This window comes from Chrysemys picta, chromosome 22, assembly GCF_011386835.1.
Source record: "Chrysemys picta bellii isolate R12L10 chromosome 22, ASM1138683v2, whole genome shotgun sequence".
NCBI classification, from domain to species: domain Eukaryota; kingdom Metazoa; phylum Chordata; order Testudines; family Emydidae; genus Chrysemys; species Chrysemys picta.
In genome coordinates this window covers 20,847,063-20,865,767 of record NC_088812.1, presented here as the reverse complement: position 1 = coordinate 20,865,767, position 18,705 = coordinate 20,847,063, and positions in this window count along the sequence as shown.

The following is an 18,705-nucleotide window of genomic DNA, read 5'->3' as shown; positions in this document are numbered from 1 at the left end:
TATTGTTTTCACTTTTTATCTCAAAGACATCTCCAAAGTACAATAGTTCCTAGCACCACATTTGGTCACAGAAACTGTTTAGGCTACAGACACCCTCTAATATTTCATTTTCAGGTATCTTTCTTTTGATTCCAAAGTGTTGGTTGTGACACACAATTCCTGCTTCTCACAGATTCATAGATACCAAGGCCACAAGGGACCATTCTGATCATATTCTAGTCTGACCTCCTATGTAATAGAGGCCATACAACAAATAATTTCAGGAGCATATCTTTTAGAAAAAAGTCCAAACTTGATTTACAAATAGTCAGTGTTGGAGAATCCACCACAACACTTTGTAAATTGTCCCAATGGTTAATTGCCCTCATTGTTAAACATTTATACTTTATTTCTCATTTGAATTTGCCTAATTTCAACTTCCAGCCATTGAATTGTGTTATTCATTTCTCTGAGAGATTGAAGATCCCATTATTAAATATTTGAGCCCCATATAGTTACTTAGACTATAATCAAGTCACCCCTTAATCTTCTCTTCTTCAAACCCCCTCTAATTTATTATCATCCTTCTTGAATTGTGGGCACCAGAACTGAACACAGGATTCCAGCAGCAGCCACAAGAGTACCTAATATAGAGGTAAAATAACCTCTCTAATCCTACTTTAGATTCCCTTGTTTAAGCATCCCAGGATCTCATTAGCTGTTTTGGCTACAGTGTCAAATTGGGAGCTCAGGTTCAGCTGATTATCTACCATGACCCTCAAATCTTTTCCAGAGTCACTACTTCTCAGGATAGAGTCCCCCATCCTGTAAGTATGGCCTACAGTCTTTGTTCCTAGATGTATACATTTACATTTAGCCATATTCAAATGCATATTATTTGCTTGTACCCAGTTTACCAAGAGATCCAGATTATGCTGAATCCGTGACCTGTCCTCTTCATTATTTACCACTCCCCCAATTTTTGGATCATCAGCAAACTTTATCAGTGATGATCTTATGTTTTCTTTCAGGTCATCGATAAAAATGTTAAAAAGCACAGCGGGGTCAAAGAAACTGTTAAACAAGACATTAATCCTGAACACTTCTTTTCTTTATCAAGGTCATTATTAGGAGAGTAGCAGATTAGTTGTGGAATCTCCATCTCTGGAGATATTTAAGAGTAGGTTAGATAAATGTCTATCAGGGATGATCTAGACAGTATTTGGTCCTACCATGAGGGCAGGGGACTGGACTCGATGACCTCTTGAGGTCCCTTCCAGTCTTAGAATCTATGAATCTATTCATCTAGTTGTATGTTCATTTGCAGAAGTATAACACTTCCTACTTATACATGCAAGGATTTAACAAGGTCTGGCTCTCCTCCCACTTAAATCAGAAGTAACTCCATTGAAGTCAATGGGCCAGTCAATCACACTCAGCTGATGTAAATCAGTATATCTCCATTAATTTCAACAGAGCTATGCCAATTTACAGCAGATGAGGATCTAGCCCAATGCAGTTGCTCTGATGTAAAACCTGAGTAACAGGAGAACAAGACCCTCTCAGCATGCTGCAGCAATACTAGCTATATAGTCTTACAATGCCCTGCAAGGTAGGCAAATACTTATTCTTAGTTACTTCATTTTAAATCCACTAACAGCAGTGGAGTTCCTCATAATGTACACCTCTGTAATTGTTATTACAATCTAATCCTTAAGTGACTTGCCTCTGGTTATAGAGAGAGGCTGCGGACCTCATTCTCCTTGCATACTGGCAAGAATCAGAAGTAACTAATGAAACCAGTGGAGTTATACTGGTATAAACTGGTGTGAAAGGAGAATGCAAGTCTTTTAGGCCTGTATCTTAACTTCAAGACAATTCTTCCTTCCCTAGAAACAGCCATTGATAGCCTGATTCTGAACTCACACCAGGTGTACACTTATGTAATTCTGTTAGACCAGATCCTCCTCTGATTTATACTAATATAAATCTGGAGTAATTTTACTGCATTCAGCAGAGTTACTCTGGATTTACACTGGTATAACTGAGTAGTATTTTGCACATTGCACCTGATTCCCCTTTTGCTTCAGTAACTCTATTGAAGTCAGTGGAGTTATACTGGTGTAAAACAAGCATAAGAGAATTGGGGTCTGTGCGTTTAATCCTAGATGAAACTCGGGCATCTAACCATAAATGTTTTGAATGTACAAGTCACATTACCCCATTTCTATGCAACTTTTCATGCAGAAGAGACAAAATTATAATAATCCTCCTTGTGTGGAGCCCATAGTAGAATACAATACATCACGATTTTTACAGCTGACCTCTCTACAACTGCAGCCTTGTGAAGGGAAGAAAAGAGTCATTCTGAAGGGGATAAAATGCCAGTCCCTCTATGTTATATGCACAATGCCGCACACAGGGAACAGAAAGTTAATTTAAACTATTTCTAAATACTCCTTTGCTTCCCTCTGGTGCTGGCTGAATCTAGGGCAGGGATATAATATAGGCTGACTCTTTGTGTTTGTATCATCCAGCCTACTCTTGTGATGCATTTCTATTAGGTCACTGTCACAATATGGCAAGGTGTCAGTGAACTGATGATCCACAGATCATTCTGCTTTACTCACACCACACAAATTAAGTATGAACCACAGTACAGGTGAGCCAAAATCCAAGACCAGAACGTTCCTGAATTTGAAAGTTGTAACCTGGATAGTAATGTTTGAAGTATATTGCCATCATCATCAGGGCAGAATTAAGGTTTTGTGGTTGCCCTGTGCATTTCTTTGTTTTCTGAAATTTTGTTTGCTTGTTTGGTTCCATAGGTCAGAATACTGACTCCACAGAAGGGGCACAACTGCTTCCAGAGCACCTCTTTTTGCGGAATGTGGCTCTGCTGTGGCCTGCATCAGGTCCTCCCCTTAATGAAGTAACACTGAGATCACTTAAACAGTCCCATCAAGGAGAAGCCAAAAGCTCTTCTTTACAGCATTATATCTCCCTTTAATAAAACCTTCTGAAAGGAGCACTTGTAGACAGGTTTATAGGCTCCATTTTACCCCAGGTTTACCCCAGAGCCCACATAAAACTTAAAAGTCCATAACAAAAGTCTCCAAAAGCAGCTCCTCCTGCTATAAGCCTCAGGCTTCTCCACTGCCTGGAGAGCTCTGCAGTCTATCCCCTACTTGTTCAGGTTCTCTTCCTGCCCAAAATACATTTGCCTAGAGTGACAGAATACACCCTTGTATTCACACCCTACATACCACTGTAATAATCTTTCTACAAAATATGCTTTTTGAGGTATCATTTGAAAACTAACAACTCATTGGTCAATAATATCATGATGAAATGTGTGTAGTAACATTATATGTATAGTTATAAACAGAAACTGAAATAGGTCTGAAATGTCTTTACCAGACAAGTCTGGGTAAACCAGTTTCTCAAAAATAAAGAACAAGGTGATGACTCTACCCAGGTGTCATCAAAGGTGATGGGCAATCCCCTATCAAGTGGCCATTATTTGACCAGGAAGTAGGGGCAGTAACAAACAGATCTGCATCTTAGCAAACAACAGCATGAAACCTTTTCCACCACCAGACTCCTTGCCTCCATCCTCACAGCAGGAATGAACTTTATCTAGGGGTAATCCTCAGGACAATGCATTTCAAAGAGAAACTGAACTATAAAAGTGAGGGGCAAAAATACCCTGCGTTATTTCTCCCTATCCATCTCTCACTCTTTCACCTAAGAAGACAAAAGAAACTAGCCCATTTGCCTCTGGGAGAGGTCTTGACCTGAAATTTAGACAGCCCTGTTGCTGGGAATGTGTGGTAAGAATTTTATCTTAAACCAAGTCTTGTTTGTTAAGATTTAGCACTAGGAAACTTTTTAGCTTTATTTCTCTTGTAACCATTTCTGACTTTAATGCTTTGTACTTGTACTCACTTAAAACCTATCTCTTTGTAGTTAAATAAACTTGTTTTATTTTTTTAATCAAAATCAATCCAATGTTGTGAACTGTGTGAGTAACTCCATTTAGGATGGCAAACTATTATATACTGATCACCTTAGAGTGGCAACGGACCTAATATATCTGGACTGCCCAAGAGAGGGCAGGACAGTGCAGAGCACAGGCTTTGGGGGAAAATCCAGGGCTGGGAACATGTTGGGGTCACTCTGCAAGTGGTAACCAAGGCTGGTGGAAGTCAGAGTGTGACTGGAGTGTGGTTGACAGGCTGCAGGTATACACACACACTCAGGGGGTGACCTGCATGCTGGAAGGTTGTTTGTGAGCAGCCCAGATAGGAGCTACAGCAGCAAAGCATTGTGAGGCACCCATGTTTGCAGGGCTGGGGTGACACAGCCCTCCAGTGGTCTGGTTTGCACCCCAGAATGTAATACCAAGTTCAAGCTCCTTAGGAGTTCCCCTCCTCTAGAGCTTTCTTTCTCATCAGGAGCTTTTTTTCAGCTGCGCTTTCCTAAGCCTTTTATTAGGCCCAGGAGCTCCTTACTTAATTAACTGCCTTCCAGATATTTGGGCAATTACTTGTCCCCAGATGGACTTGGGTTGGTTTATTCCCTTCAGTGGAGTCTGTCACAGGTAGGCTGGGTAGTTGTCTCCTTTAAAGGGCCAGCAGTATGACACAACCACCAGAACATTATATATCACGGATAATCTCAGCTTGGTGGTTTCCCACTAAGATGCTAGAGGCCACAGCATGCTCAAAATGGCTGCCCAGAAGAACTTTGGTTTTATCCCAATTAATTCTCAGGCCGACTTTTTCCACTGAGCTTTCCAGGTTTTAAGTGCTGCAATTTGCTCATCCATTGATTCAACAACTAGTGCTATGTCATTGGCAAAATCGACTTTGGTGAAGTTCTGATCATCAAGGTGTATGCCTAAATTGCACTTAATTAGTGTCTGGTCAAGTACATAATCTATGACAACAGGGGATGATCACTCGATAAATTGCCCTGTTCACTTCCTCTGAAGCACTTGGCACGGCCACTGTCAGAAAACAGGATACTGGGCTAGATTGACCATTGGTCTGACTGAGTACAGCCATTCTTATGTTCTTATGAAGAGTTCTGGGGTGGGAACACAGCTTTGACATATATCCAGCCTAATCCAGAAGAAGGTCAAGACTGAAAAGCAGCATCTTCAAATGATTGAAAATAACAAGTTGTACATATTCATGTTGAATGCCCCCCTGCCAAGTTTTCTAACTAAATAGGTCCCTGTCAGGAACCCTATCTTGAACCCTGGTCCATGGTGCTAGTAAGTGCCAAATTGCCTCCCAGGAAGGGAAGGATTAATTTTTTGTGGTCCCTGGTGCCTGGAACATGACCCACCTACCACTCCACCTGTGCTCTGTCTTGAGGCCCTGCCCCACTCAGCCTCTTCCCCCAAGGCCCTGCCCCCACATGGCATCTTCTCCCCAAGACCCCCACCCACCACTCGCATGGAGAAGGAGGGGGAATAGAGGAGCTGTGACCACTAGGTATAGCTGCTATTGACCTGGCCATGACAGTGTGCATGGCCCATTTAGGCCACAGGATTGGGCCCAGTGCCAGCAGAATGGACCTGGCTAACCCTTCGGAAGCACAAAACACAGTTGAGTGTGCTGCCTGCCTTCAGGCAGACAACCAAGCCCTCAGGCCTGGGTCATCCAGCTGATCTCAGAGAACCAGCTATTGCAGGAGCAAGTCATGCAGTTGCATGCTGGAAACACCGCACTCCAGACATGGTTTGTGCTGCCCTGTTCTACAATATCACTGTTGGAACAGTTTGAAGGAAATTGCCAGCAATTCTGGGGTTTTATAAACCAGTGCTGCCTCCTATTCATAATGCATCCTCAGACCTATACTACTGATTGTACAAAGGTGAGCGTGGTCATCAGCCTGCTGTCCAAAGAAACATTAGACTGGGTCTCTCCCTTGTTGGAGTATGACAGCCCAGCACTTTCAAGCTGGGAGGTCTTCCTCCAAGCCATGTTGGTACTATTCAATGATCTGCACCAAATTCAGACAATGGAGGCTAACCTAAGTTCCAAAAGGGGCAGGACACCGTAGCTTCCTATTCCACAGCCTCATGGCTGATACATATGTGCTGCCTCATTCCAGTTTATCAGTTCTGGTGGGGCCTGGAAGAAGAGGTTAAAGATGAATTAGCCCATATAAAGATGCCTGCAAGTCTAGATACCCTGCTGGATCTTGCCATCCATAAAGACAATTGGTTACAGGAATGAAAAAAGGGAAAAAACAGGGGACTTGCAGCATAGAAAAGGACATAGAAAGGAATGACAATGCCAACACTATCTCTGCTTCTACCTTGATGAGTCAGGTCACTCCATCTCTGCCTGGCCCATATGAATTCCAAAGAGTCAGGGAAGAGAGCTCCCCCACACTTCAGTCCAGACCTAATGTTGGCCTACCAGCCTTCTTCAATTCAAATGAGGATGACTGCTTATAGACAGAACAGAAGCCCAGACCCTGCAAATTCCCCTGCAACAGAAGGCCACTTCTGACCTTGTAGAGACTATTGGCAGTTCCTTTATCTTCTGGTCCAGTAATGGGGGTTGTGATTCAGGGTCACCAAGAAGTGTTACCATTTAGTGTGATCCATTCTCCACGCTTTGCCCTGATCCTCGGTATCTCCTGGGTGGTCCTCCACAACCCGCTCATTTGGTGGCAAGCACAGGAAATCTGTTTTCCATCAGAGTTTTGTTGGCAGCACTGCTGGAGATCAGCAGATCCTGTCCCAGCTTCCAAACTGCAAGAGATTCAGGTGGAGGTGCAAGAGATTCATTGCAGCTATGTCTGAGCTCCTCTTGAAATACCAAAACTATGCCAATCTTTTTAAAAAGTAGAATGCAGAAACCCTAACTCTGCACTGGGACTATGACCACCCAATAGAGTTGCAGCCAGAAGCCAAAATACAATTGGATGAATTTATGCCATGTCGGAACCTGAGCTGACAGAGTTCTAAGAATACCTCCAGGAGAATATGACCTGAGAGTTTATCTGCTAGTTGACCTTCACGACTGGTGCACTCATCCTGTGTCAAAAAGAAAGACAGCAGTCTCTGACTCTGCATGGACTACTGCTCATTAATCAGATAACTATCAGGAATTGTTACCTGCTACCTCTGATTTTGAAGCTGTTAGACCGTGTGGGGACTGCCCATCTATTGGACCTATGGCTGGTGTACAAACTCATACAAATCAGAAAAGGGGATGAGTACAAGACTGCATTCCAGACCTGGTATGGCCACTATGAATATCTGGTAATGCCTTTCAGGTTGACCAATGCTCCAGCCACCTTCCAACATTTTATAAATGATGTGTTCTGAGACATATTGGATCAGTATGTAGTAGTCTACCTAGATGACATACTGATCTTGTCTGACTACCCTGAACAGCATATTGATCACATCTGAACTCTCCTGGAACACTTGTGGCAGCATGGCTTTTATGCCAAGCTCGAGAATTGTGTCTTCAATCAGGCCTATATGGAGTTCTAGGGCTTCATCTTATCCCCAAAAGGAATTCAGATGGACCCACGTATAGTCCAAGTTGTCCAAGACTGGCCGACTCTCCATATAATATTTAACCTTCAATGCTTCCTGGGGTTTGCCAATTTCTATCAACAGTTTATCCTGATTTTTTTTAAAACAAATAGAGCCCCTCATGGCTCTTCTCCAGAAAAATGCCTATTTCCATTGGTCTCCTTTTGAAACCCTATACAGAAAACCCTTTTACCTCACAGGACCCAGCCACCTTCTCCAATGGGACATGTACAGGGCCACAAAGAATATGTGATTCATGAGATCCTGGACTCCAAAGACAAATGTGGCAGGCTCTGATATCCTGATGACTGGAAAGGATATGGTCCTGAGGAATGCACCTATGAGCCTGCGGAAAATGTACATGCTCCTTGTACAGGTGTTCCATAAGAATTGCCCTGAAAAACCTGATCCCTTATCACTCTGAGGGTGCCCCTTGGAGAGGGGGTGATGTCAAGTCTTGAACTGAGGTCCACTGGACTCTTAGGTGCTTGTAAGTGCCACCCAGGGACCTGCTAACAGTTGTGAGGGCAGAAGCTGAACTGTGACAGAGGACTCCAGTCCTAGAACCTGACTGGCAGATTGCTGGGGGGTCCTGATTGGTCCACAGCTGCTATATAAACCCAGCACAGGACCAGGAAGCTGTCCATGCAATTGAGATTCATCCTGCACTGTGTGCCTCCTGCTCCTGTGCCCTGGGCTTGACTTTCTGGCATCCAGCTTGCGGTTCCAACCTCTGGTTTGTCTCCTGCCTCTGACCCCCTGATATTCCAACCCAGACTGGTTATTGATTCAAGTTTTTTTTTTGCTGTTTCTGATCTCCTGGTATCCTGACCAGGCTGACTCTTGACTCCCATCCTGTGACTGTGGACCCTGGCTCTGACCATTTGGTCTGGCTGCCCGTGACCTGGCTGTGATAGTCCCTCTCTTTCAAACTATCATTCAACACTCTAAGGTGGCATGGTCATCTGCTCTGAATGCCTACCAGTTGCCCTGTGAGAATCATCTTCACCTTTGACCCTGTAGCACGGTCCCAGTTGGTCCGCCGAGCTACTGGGGAACTATTACCTCGTCAAAAGGCCCTGGTCACACCTCTCTGTCAATGTGGAATTAGCGGAGGGAGGTGTGACATCACAGTTAGTGCAACACGGGAGTACCGGCAAGAGTCTGTGGCATGTCCCTCTGGCAGGGGAGCACCGGCAAGAGTCATGTGTGAGTTTCAGGCCAGTCCATCAATGAGCGCGTTTGGTCCAGACTTCTTGGGTCTTGGTAAATGCAATAGAGCCAATCGTGATTCAGTTCGAACCTAGACAACTGGGTCGCGCGCTGGCCCTCAATGACCTCACTGTCCACCCGGGCCAGCTGCTCATAGGCAAACGGCAGTGTAGGGTCTTCCTTTTGGTCTCGACTAAAGTCTGCAGAGGCCAGGAGGGGGGCCAGCAGTGTGTGGGCGGTCCCAATCAGGTGTGGGAGATGGGACGACTCCGGGGTCAGACATCGTGTCCAGGGCTACCTCTGTCTCGGGTGGAGTTCCCTCAAATGCCTCTTCTGTTGGTAGGGATCGGACTACCTCAATGAAGTTCAGCCAGTCGCAACCCAGAATAACAGGGTAAGCCAAAGGGGACGCCAGTGCCACGGTCATTAACAGTCGTTTACCATGAGAGGGACCCGAGTCATGGGGTACGGTTTCACATCTCCATGGATGTACTGGATCCGGACCTGCCCAATGGTCTGCTAGGTGTCTGGGACAAGTGTCTGGCAGACAAGGGTCTGCCCACAGCCCGAATCAACTAGGCCAGTAATGTGGGTCCCCGCAACTTCCATGGGGGCCATCAGGTTTGCAGCGGACTGGTGACGGGGCCGCAACTCCCAGCCAAAGTCACAATCCAGCGTAGTGCAGTCTTGCTACAGATGTCCATACTCGCTATACTGAAATCAAGGTCCTACCTCTGGCAGTTTGACCCTGGGGTTGGCTAGGGCCTGGTACCTAGCGCCCAGATGCTGTGCGGGCTCTGGGCGTCAGGGAAGTCGGTCCTGCTGCCATCCGGTCGTCGGGTATGGAGTGGCCCATCAGATTTGGGCGTGGGCCCCTTTTTGGGCTTCTGTGTGCTAGGTCTGGGGGGGTGGGGTGCAGGCTGCCAGTCCTATTGGGGCCTCCCCTACTAGGAAGTCCTCCATAAGCATGATGGCTGTGCTCAGGGTTATGGACCCGTGCCACAAAACCCCTACCCACCCCTGGGTCAGGAGGATGTATACAAATTGTTCGAGGATAACCTGTTCAGTCACGTAAGCTGCTGTCCGACACTCGGGCTGTAGCCATCGACAACAGGTGTCCTTTAATTCCTGGGCCACGGTCCAGGGCTGGGCGCCCAGTGGGTAGACCTTCCCCTGAAACCATTGCCAAAAGGTCTCCAGGGTGATGTCCAAGGCGTCCAGAATCGCCGCTTTCACCCAGTCATAGATGCGGGCCTCATCATCCAGAAGTCCTCGGTAAGCCCTCTGAGCGGGCCCCATCAGGTAGGGGACGAGGAGGGTCACCCATTGGTCAGGTGCCCAGCCAGCCACTGAGGTAACCCACTCGAAGGTCACCATATAGCCTCCGGGTCGTCCTCAGGCCCCATCTTGGCCAGATGGATCGGTGTGGCGGGCGGGGGGAGGGAGGGAGGGAGGTTGGTTATCTGCCCCCTCCGATTGAGCCCCACCTGGGCCAGGCCACAGGGGTACGAGTTGCTGGAAGCGTTGTTGTTGTTCGCAGTGCTGGGCCCCCAAGGTCTGAAGCAACTGCTGCAGTTGGGCGCCTAGCTGCTGTACTAGCTGTTGCAGCGGCTGTTGCTGGCTCTCAGTCAGGAACTTGAGAAGCTTATCCATCTCCATGCTTCGATTAGGGGAGCTTCAGAGGCCACGTCGTTCTAATCCCTTACCACAGGGATAGGATCAGCTATCCACATTCTCCACCACGTGTAGCACAGTCTCAGTTGGTCCGCCAAGCCGTTGAGGAGTGGCGGGGAGCTACTGCCTCGCTGAAAGGCCCAGGTCACACCTCTCTGTCAACAGGAAATTAGCGGAGGGAGGTGTGATGTCGCAGTTGGCACAACACAGGAGTAGCGGCAAGAGTCCGTGGCACACCCTCCAGCAGGGGAGCGCCAACAAGGGTCCGTGACGCACCCTCCAGCAGGGGAGCGCCAACAAGGGTCCGTGACGCACCCTTCAGGCAGGGGGAGCGCCGACAAGGGTCCGTGGCGTTCCCCTCAGGCAGGGGGAGCGCCGACAAGGGTCCGTGGCGTGCCCCTCAGGCAGGGGGAGCGCTGACAAGGGTCCGTGGCACTTTTTGGGGGTTTTGCCACCCCAAGGCAGGGTGGAAGGTGTAGGGGAATGCAGGCCCACCCAACTCCACTGCGTTCCAGCCCAGGGCCCTGACAGTGGTTGGGGGGGAATCCCACCCTGGGTCATGGGGGATCCATCCGCAACACACTGGCCAAACACCAACTCACCACATTGTCCATTTCTGCCCCTGGGCTACTTCCTACCCAGTCTATCAAGTGGGTATCTCTGGTTCCTCCAACTCATCGGGGTATTCAGCCGCCGGTAGCCCCGGTAGCTCCAGCTCGCCTCAGCGTCAGGCTCAGGTAGGGTGACCAGACGTCCCGATTTTATCGGGACTGTCCCGATATTTCCTTGTTTGTCCCACGTCCCGACCGACGTGCGGTTGGGACACTGGACAAACAAGGAAATGCCCCGGAGCCTAGAGCCCGGAAGTGCTCGCACACACACCCCCCCCGCCCCGACTCCGCCCCCTCCTCCCCCGATTGCCTCCCTCCCCGAATCCCCGCCTCTTCCCCGGGCTCACCATTCCCCCTCCCTCCGCAAGCGCTGGAGGGAGGCCCGGGAGACGCAGGGGAAGCGCGGGGCTGGGGTGAGTAACAGTCCGGCCTGGCCCCGAGCAGGAAGGACTCAGTTGGGTGGTTGGGAGAGGAGGGGGGGCGATCCGCGGGGCCAGGCGGCGGCTGTTGTTGTCCCCCCGGGCAGCGGGACTCGGGAGCAGCCGCTGCTGCAGCTCCCACTGCCGCGGGGGAGGAAGCGGCCATGGCGCTCCGCGGCTGCGGCGCCTCCAAACCCCCCGAGCCGGGGCCTGCTGCAGGGACCCAGCAGCGCGTACGCTGGGCCCAGCCCCTGGCCAGTCACGTCTGGGCTGCTGCCCAGCTGGTGCTATCCCGCGGCGGCCCCAGGGCGGAGGCATCGGCAGCCCAGCCCCGTTCGTTCCCCTGCGGGACGGGGGGGCTGGGGCCTGCTGCCCCCACTCCAGGGCCGCCACGGGATAGCACCAGCTGGGCAGCAGCCCAGACGCTGGCCAGGGGCTGGGCGCGTGCAGCGTGCGCGCTGCTGGGGGTTCGGGGGCGCCAGAGCTGCAGCCGCGGAGCGCCATGGCCGCTTCCTGCCCCCGCGGCAGTGGGAGCTGCAGCAGCGGCTGCTCCCGAGTCCCGCTGGCCGGGGGTGAGAACAGCCACCGCCTGGCCCCGCGGGCCGCCCCCCTCCTCGCCCTACCACCCAACTGAGTCCTGCCTGCAAGGGACCAGGCCGGACTGTTACTCACCCCGGCCCCGCGCTTCCCCTGAGTCTCCCGGGCCTCCCTCCAGCGCTTGCGGAGGAAGCGGTTTGTTTTTTTGGCCCCGCCCCCCGCCACGCCCCCCCCCCCGCTTCACCCCCCCCTACCCCCACGTCCCGATATTTGTCTTGGGTGATCTGGTCACCCTAGGCTCAGGTCACTGCCCAGCTGCTCCAGTTCCTTGGGATACTCTGCAGCTGGCAGTCCTGGTAACCCAAGTCCCTCCTCTGCCTCAGTTTTCCCCAGGTCCAGGGCATCCCCTGGTTCGGCAGCAGGGTCCACAGGGAGCAGCCACCAGCCTATGTCTGTCTCCCTCCCTGGTGCTCCCCTGGCTGGGCTAAGGGCCCAGCCTTTTGTACTTCCTGTTCCACCCCTCCCCTTCGGGGGGATGGAATAAGCTTGGCCTTGCTCCGCTCACTCAGGCTGAGAGAGTGGCTCCTCACCCTCTGGTTCGGAGAGAGACCACACGGGCTTCCTACAGACCCAATGAATCATTAATTAACGTGTCCTTACCACAACTGTGGAAGTTATGGAATAAGCATAATTAAAGATTGTATGGTGCTCAGACACTATTGTAATAAGGGCGCTCTAAAAACCTAGGTTAGTAGGGCAACTGTTTTTAACCTTGAGATAGCTGTCACTCTATCTTTCCCATATTGCTGAAAGGTGGGGGATCCCACCAAGATTGGGGAGGGGTTCTGTGGTGAAGTGTGTCTTCATTTGGAATAAGGCATCCTGGTATGGAAAAGACTGAGAACCACTGTACTAAAGTAAATCTTTAATTGCGTTGTCATGGATCCACAGGATCTGTGTTATGTCCCAGCTTTTAAACAGCCCCTTGGAGGAGCCCCATCAGTGTGTCAGGCCCTGAAGGGTCCAACTCTTCCTTAAGGGTAGGCTATGCAGTCTCACCGCCTCTGAGCCTGAGCCTGTGGACCCCAGTGAGTCCAACTGAGATAGATTCCTATGCTGAGACATTTTGCCCTCTACAGGGGTCAATATACCTCAGCAAGTATTTGCAGTGACACTAGGCAGCCTTTTCAAAAACAGAGTAAAGTTTATTAGTAAGCTGGAACGCAGCATGGAAAAGTCCTTAGGTTAGTAAAGTAAAGCAAAGATTAAGACACAGTTCATACTGGCCAAACCAGTGCTCCCTTGAGTCGTGCTACTGAAGGAACCATCTTGGTTTCCTCTCTATCTATCGCTCTGTCCCTTTGTCACTCTTTCTCTCTCAGTCCTAGGTGACTGCTGCCTATTTCTCCCAAAGGCCAGCTTTTATCCTATCCTCCTGTCATATCTTGGTCCGTTGTCTTCCTCCTGCAGACCCATGATGAGCTCACATGTGCTGCTTGCAGGAGTTTTCTGCGGATAGGTATCCATTGTTCAGTCCTTCGGGTTCTCTTTCCCAACGTCTTTCTGGATTCTCCATTGACGGGGCTGGTTTCAACCAGTCCTTTAACAATCCATTCATACCAACCCCAATAGTTACATGAATGCTTCATGTCTCCTCCTTTGCTCCAAGAGCAGCTTTTAACCCTTTATATATTCCATGCACAGCAATGCAAAGCATAAAAGGAAATGAAGGCACACATAATACCAAAATTCCATCGTTCATCACGCATGAAATCAGAGTACCCAATTTTACTTTTTCTCCCTGTGGCTTAATTGTCCATCTGTAACACTCTGATAAGTATCACAACACTTGGGGGAACTACAGAAGTACCACAATCATCCCAAAGTTTCGGATGAGCAATTGAGCCACCTGAAGAAATAAGAGACTTGTTTAAGGTGACAGAAGATGGTGGCAAAGCCAGGAAGTGAATCCGGGTCTCCTGTGTCACACTCTATTGCCTTGGCCACACCACACTTTTTTCCCCTCTAATTGTGCAATGTTACCTGGCTCTCAGCCATGCTGTCAGTGTCACTGTCTCTGTGTCCACCACCACACAAAATCAGGAGTCCTGTCCATTCATTCAGTGCAGCAGAATCTTAGGCCTGGTCTACACTAGGAGGTTATGTCAAATTTAGCAGTGTTAAATCGAATTAACCCTGCACCCATCCACACAACAAAGCTATTTAGTTCGACATAGAGGTCTCTTTAAATCGATTTCTGTACTCCTCCCCGACGAGGGGAGTAGCGCTAAATTCGACATGGCCATGTCGAATTAGGGTAGGTGTGGATGGAATTCGACGCTAATAGCTCCGGGAGCTATCCCACAGTGCACCACTCTGTTGACGCTCTGGACAGCAGTCCGAGCTCGGATGCTCTGACCAGCCACACAGGAAAAGCCCCGGGAAAATTTGAATTCCTTTTCCTGTCTGGGCAGTTTGAATCTCATTTCCTGTTTGGACATCGTGGCAAGCTCAGCAGCACTGGCAATGATGCAGAGCTCTCCAGCAGAGGTGACCATGCAATCGCAGAATAGAAAGAGGGCCCCAGCAGGAACTGATTGGAAAGTCTTGGATCTGATCGCTGTGTGGGGTGATGAGTCCGTGCTTTCGGAGCTGCGATCGAAAAAACGGAATGCGAAGATCTACGAGAAGATCTCCAAAGCCATGACGGAGAGAGGATACAGCCGGGATGCAACGCAGTGCCGCGTGAAAATCAAGGACCAGAGACAAGGCTACCAGAAGACCTTAGTGGCAAACGGACGCTCAGGATCCCAGCCCCAGACATGCCGTTTCTACGAGGCACTGCATTCCATTCTAGGTGCGGCCGCCACCACTACCTCGCCAGTGACCGTGGACTCTGACGATGGGGTATTGTCGACGGCCGCTTCTTCGGAGATGTTTGCGGACAGGGAAGATGAGGAAGGAGATGAGGAGGACGAGGCAGTCGACAGCGCATACAACGCTGATTTCCCCGACAGCCAGGATCTCTTCATCACCCTCACGGAGATCCCTTACCAACCCTCCCAAGGCGTTAACCCTGAACCTGAATCAGGGGAAACATCAGTCGGTAAGTGTTTTAAACATGTAAACATTTATTTTGATCAGAACAGGAATGGAATATTAACAATGGGTTTTTCATGATTACTTTGCCCTAGGCGCTTTACTTTTTAGTCCTTGTCAGTGCAACTACTTCAAAAGTATCTCAAAATGTCCGGTTTTGCATGATTACTTTGCCCTAGGCGCTCTACTTTTTAGTCCTTGCCAGTGCAGCTACTGGAAAATTCTGTCAATATGTCCGGGGACAGAGCAGAAATCCTCCTGGGACATCTCCACGAAGCTCTCCTGGAGGTCATTTGAAAGCCTTTGCATTAGGTTCCTGGGGAGAGCAGCCTTATTGCGTCCTCCATGGTAGGAAACTTTTCCGTGCCCAGCTAGCAGCAAGTACTCCGGGATCAGTGCCTCGCACAGCATGGCCGCATACGGCCCTGGTTTTTGCTGGCATTCACGCAGCATGCAGTCTTTCTCTGTGTCCGAAATCCTCATCAGAGTGATATCACTCATGGTGACCTGCTTTAAATTAGGGGAATGTTAGTATTGGAACTGATTGCCTGTTCCTTTACATAACTGTAACTGGCGGTTTACAGCCACGCGGTGGAGGCGGGACAGGGGCAGCATACATGGATCTTTCCTGGGGACAGCCGCGAGGGGGGTGGGACAGGGGCAGAGTTCATGCTGGCCGGATTGCCGGCAGCAGGAACTGGCCAACGCTAGGGGCATTGCTTTGAACGTGAAAGGAGGGCACTGCTATAAATTAAGCTATCAGCAGCCAAAAGTCTACGGCTTACTATGTCCACCTGCTACCCGAATTCCGCTGTCCTGCCCCGCTTGTGTGATCTGTATTCCAAGACCTCAGGCACTGAATGGTGTTGGGGTCACTAGGCCTGCCTGAGCCAAAGTTCTTCCATGTTTAAACTCTGTCCTTCCATGTTTAACTCTAATCAACCTCAAAAGCCAAGGGCAGAAATTGGAATGTGTAAACAGCCAGTTATCAGTTACAAACCCCCCTCCCCTCATACCAGGTACCAAGCGATAATGATGAGGTTTGCATGTTTCTAGCTGGAGAAGGGATAATAAACTAAGGGTAAACAGGACCAAATAACTGTTTAGAGGAGTGTTACTAACAAGCTAGATTTATAGCCCTAGAATGATTTCATTGCTTAAATGTATAAACAAGCCTTTGGTGGGGAGGGGGAGTAGAGGGAGAGATAGAGGAGGGGTGGTAGAGACGGGTGGGTGGTAGAGAGGGGGAGAGAGGGGGGGCTTAGTTGTAAAATGTATAAGAAGAGAGAAACTGTTTTTGCTGGTGTGCTTGATTTGAGACTTGCCTGTCTCCTTGCACCACTTTTTGAGATCTCAAATAAACTTTGATTGTTTCTCCACCCCGGTATGTTTATTGACGCGAAGCACACCAGGCAACGAACCCCGCTGTTGCTGTCCTCGGGCCTCTGTGCTGGCAACAATGGGAAGGCTGAAAATTCAACCTTGTCCTGAGTGCGCATGTGATAGGTGCTGTGCATGGTCTTGTTCACAGAGAGAGACTATGTTCATTGTTCACAAAAATGTATCTTTGTGAGGAATTCACTCCCTTTTTCTCATCCCACAGCTGCGAGTGTCTCCCGACCTACCCCGGCATCCCCCTCCCAGAGGCTGGCGCAGATTAGGCGCCGAAAGAGAAGGACACAGGACGAGATGTTCTCCGAACTTATGGGCTGCTCCTGAGCCGAGGCCCAGTGGAGTGAGAACATGTCGCAATACCAGCGATCACACAGCGAACGGGAGGACAGGTGGCGGCAGGAAGACCAGCAGGCGACTCAAACGCTGCTTGGACTAATGAGGGAGCAAACGGACACGCTCCGGCGCCTTGTAGATGTTCTGCAGGGCAGGAGGACAGAGCCCCGCTGCAGTCTATCTCTAACCGCCCTCCCCCGCCACAAAGTCCCATCCCCCCCTCACCCAAAGTCCCAAGAAGGCGGGGCGGCAGGGGCCGTGAAAACAGTCACGCCACCCCTGCAGACTGCTCAAGTAGCAGACGGCTCTCATTCCCAAAGTTTTGATAAGTCCTTTCCTTCACTCCAAAAGCACCTCACCCAAGCCCCCGTCCCAGTGTCATCCCCTAACTGTGTAGTTGTTAATAAAAAATATGTTTCTGTTAATTACTGTTTACGTCAGGTTCTTTGAGAGGAGAGTGTGTTTGAAGGGGGGAAAGAGGGTTGGTAATTGGAGAGAACAGTCACCTTTACCAGGGTACAGACACGGGGGCAGGTTCAGCAGCAGGTCACACACACATTGCAGTCACTAGGCACCCTAGTCAGTCTGGGAGGTGGTTTTCATGTTCTGTGTGGGGGGGCTATGTGAGTTTGTGGCGGGGGAGGGCAGTTACAGATCTTATTTAGCGGTCCTTAGCCTGGATGACAGAGCCACGCAGCAGGGGATCTGTAACCGTCCTCCCCCGCCACAAAGTCACATAGCCCCCACACACAGAGTCCCGAAAAGGAGGGGTGACAGGCTCCATTGAAACAACCAGTCCACCACTGCGGACCGCTGTAGGAGCAGGAGCCTGTCATTCCTCGAGTTTAGAAGCGTCCTTTCCATCACTACACCCGCTCCCCACCACAGTCTGCGTCCCAGTTTCAACCCTTTACCACGAAACCCTTAATAAAGAAAACGGTGTTAATGAACAAAGTTCCATTTATTTTATTTTTAAAGGTGTGTTGGAAGGGGGGCAACGGGGTGAGGGGGGTATGTAACTGGAGAGGATAGTCAACATTAAGTGGGTAAAGAAATGGGGGCAGGTTCAGCTTCTCTTTAAACAAACTTAATAGTCACGGTTTACCCTGCTCACTGTGGAACCTAGCTTTCAAAGCCTCCCGGATGCACAGCGCGTCCCGCTGGGCTCTCCTAATCGCCCGGCTGTCTGGCTGGGCGTAATCAGCAGCCAGGCGATGTGCCTCAACCTCCCATCCCGTCATAAACATCTCCCCCTTGCTCTCACAGAGATTGTGGAGCACACAGCAAGCTGCAATAACAATGGGGATATTGGTTTCGCTGAGATCAGAGCAAGTCAGTAAGCTTCTCCATCTCCCCTTGAGACGTCCAAAAGCACACTCCACCACCATTCTGCACTTTCTCAGCCGGTAGTTGAAGAGTTCTTTTTCACTGTCCAGGGCGCCTGTATAGGGCTTCATGAGCCAGGGCATTAGTGGGTAGGCTGGGTCCCCAAGGATCACTATAGGCATCTCCACATCCCCAACAGTTATTTTGTGGTCCGGGAAGAAAATACCTTCCTGCAGCCGTCTAAACAGACCAGAGTTCCTGACAACACGAGCGTCATGAACCTTGCCCAGCCATCCGACGTTGATGTTGATAAAACGTCCCCTATGGTCCACCAGTGCTTGCAGCACCATTGAAAAGTAGCCCTTTCTGTTAATGTACTGGCTGTCCTGGTGCTCCGGTCCCAGGATAGGGATGTGAGTTCCATCTATAGCCCCACCGCAGTTTGGGAACCCCATCGCGGCAAAGCCATCTATGATGACCTGCACGTTTCCCAGGGTCACTACCTTTGAGAGCAGTAGCTCAATGATTGCGTTGGCTACTTGCATCACAG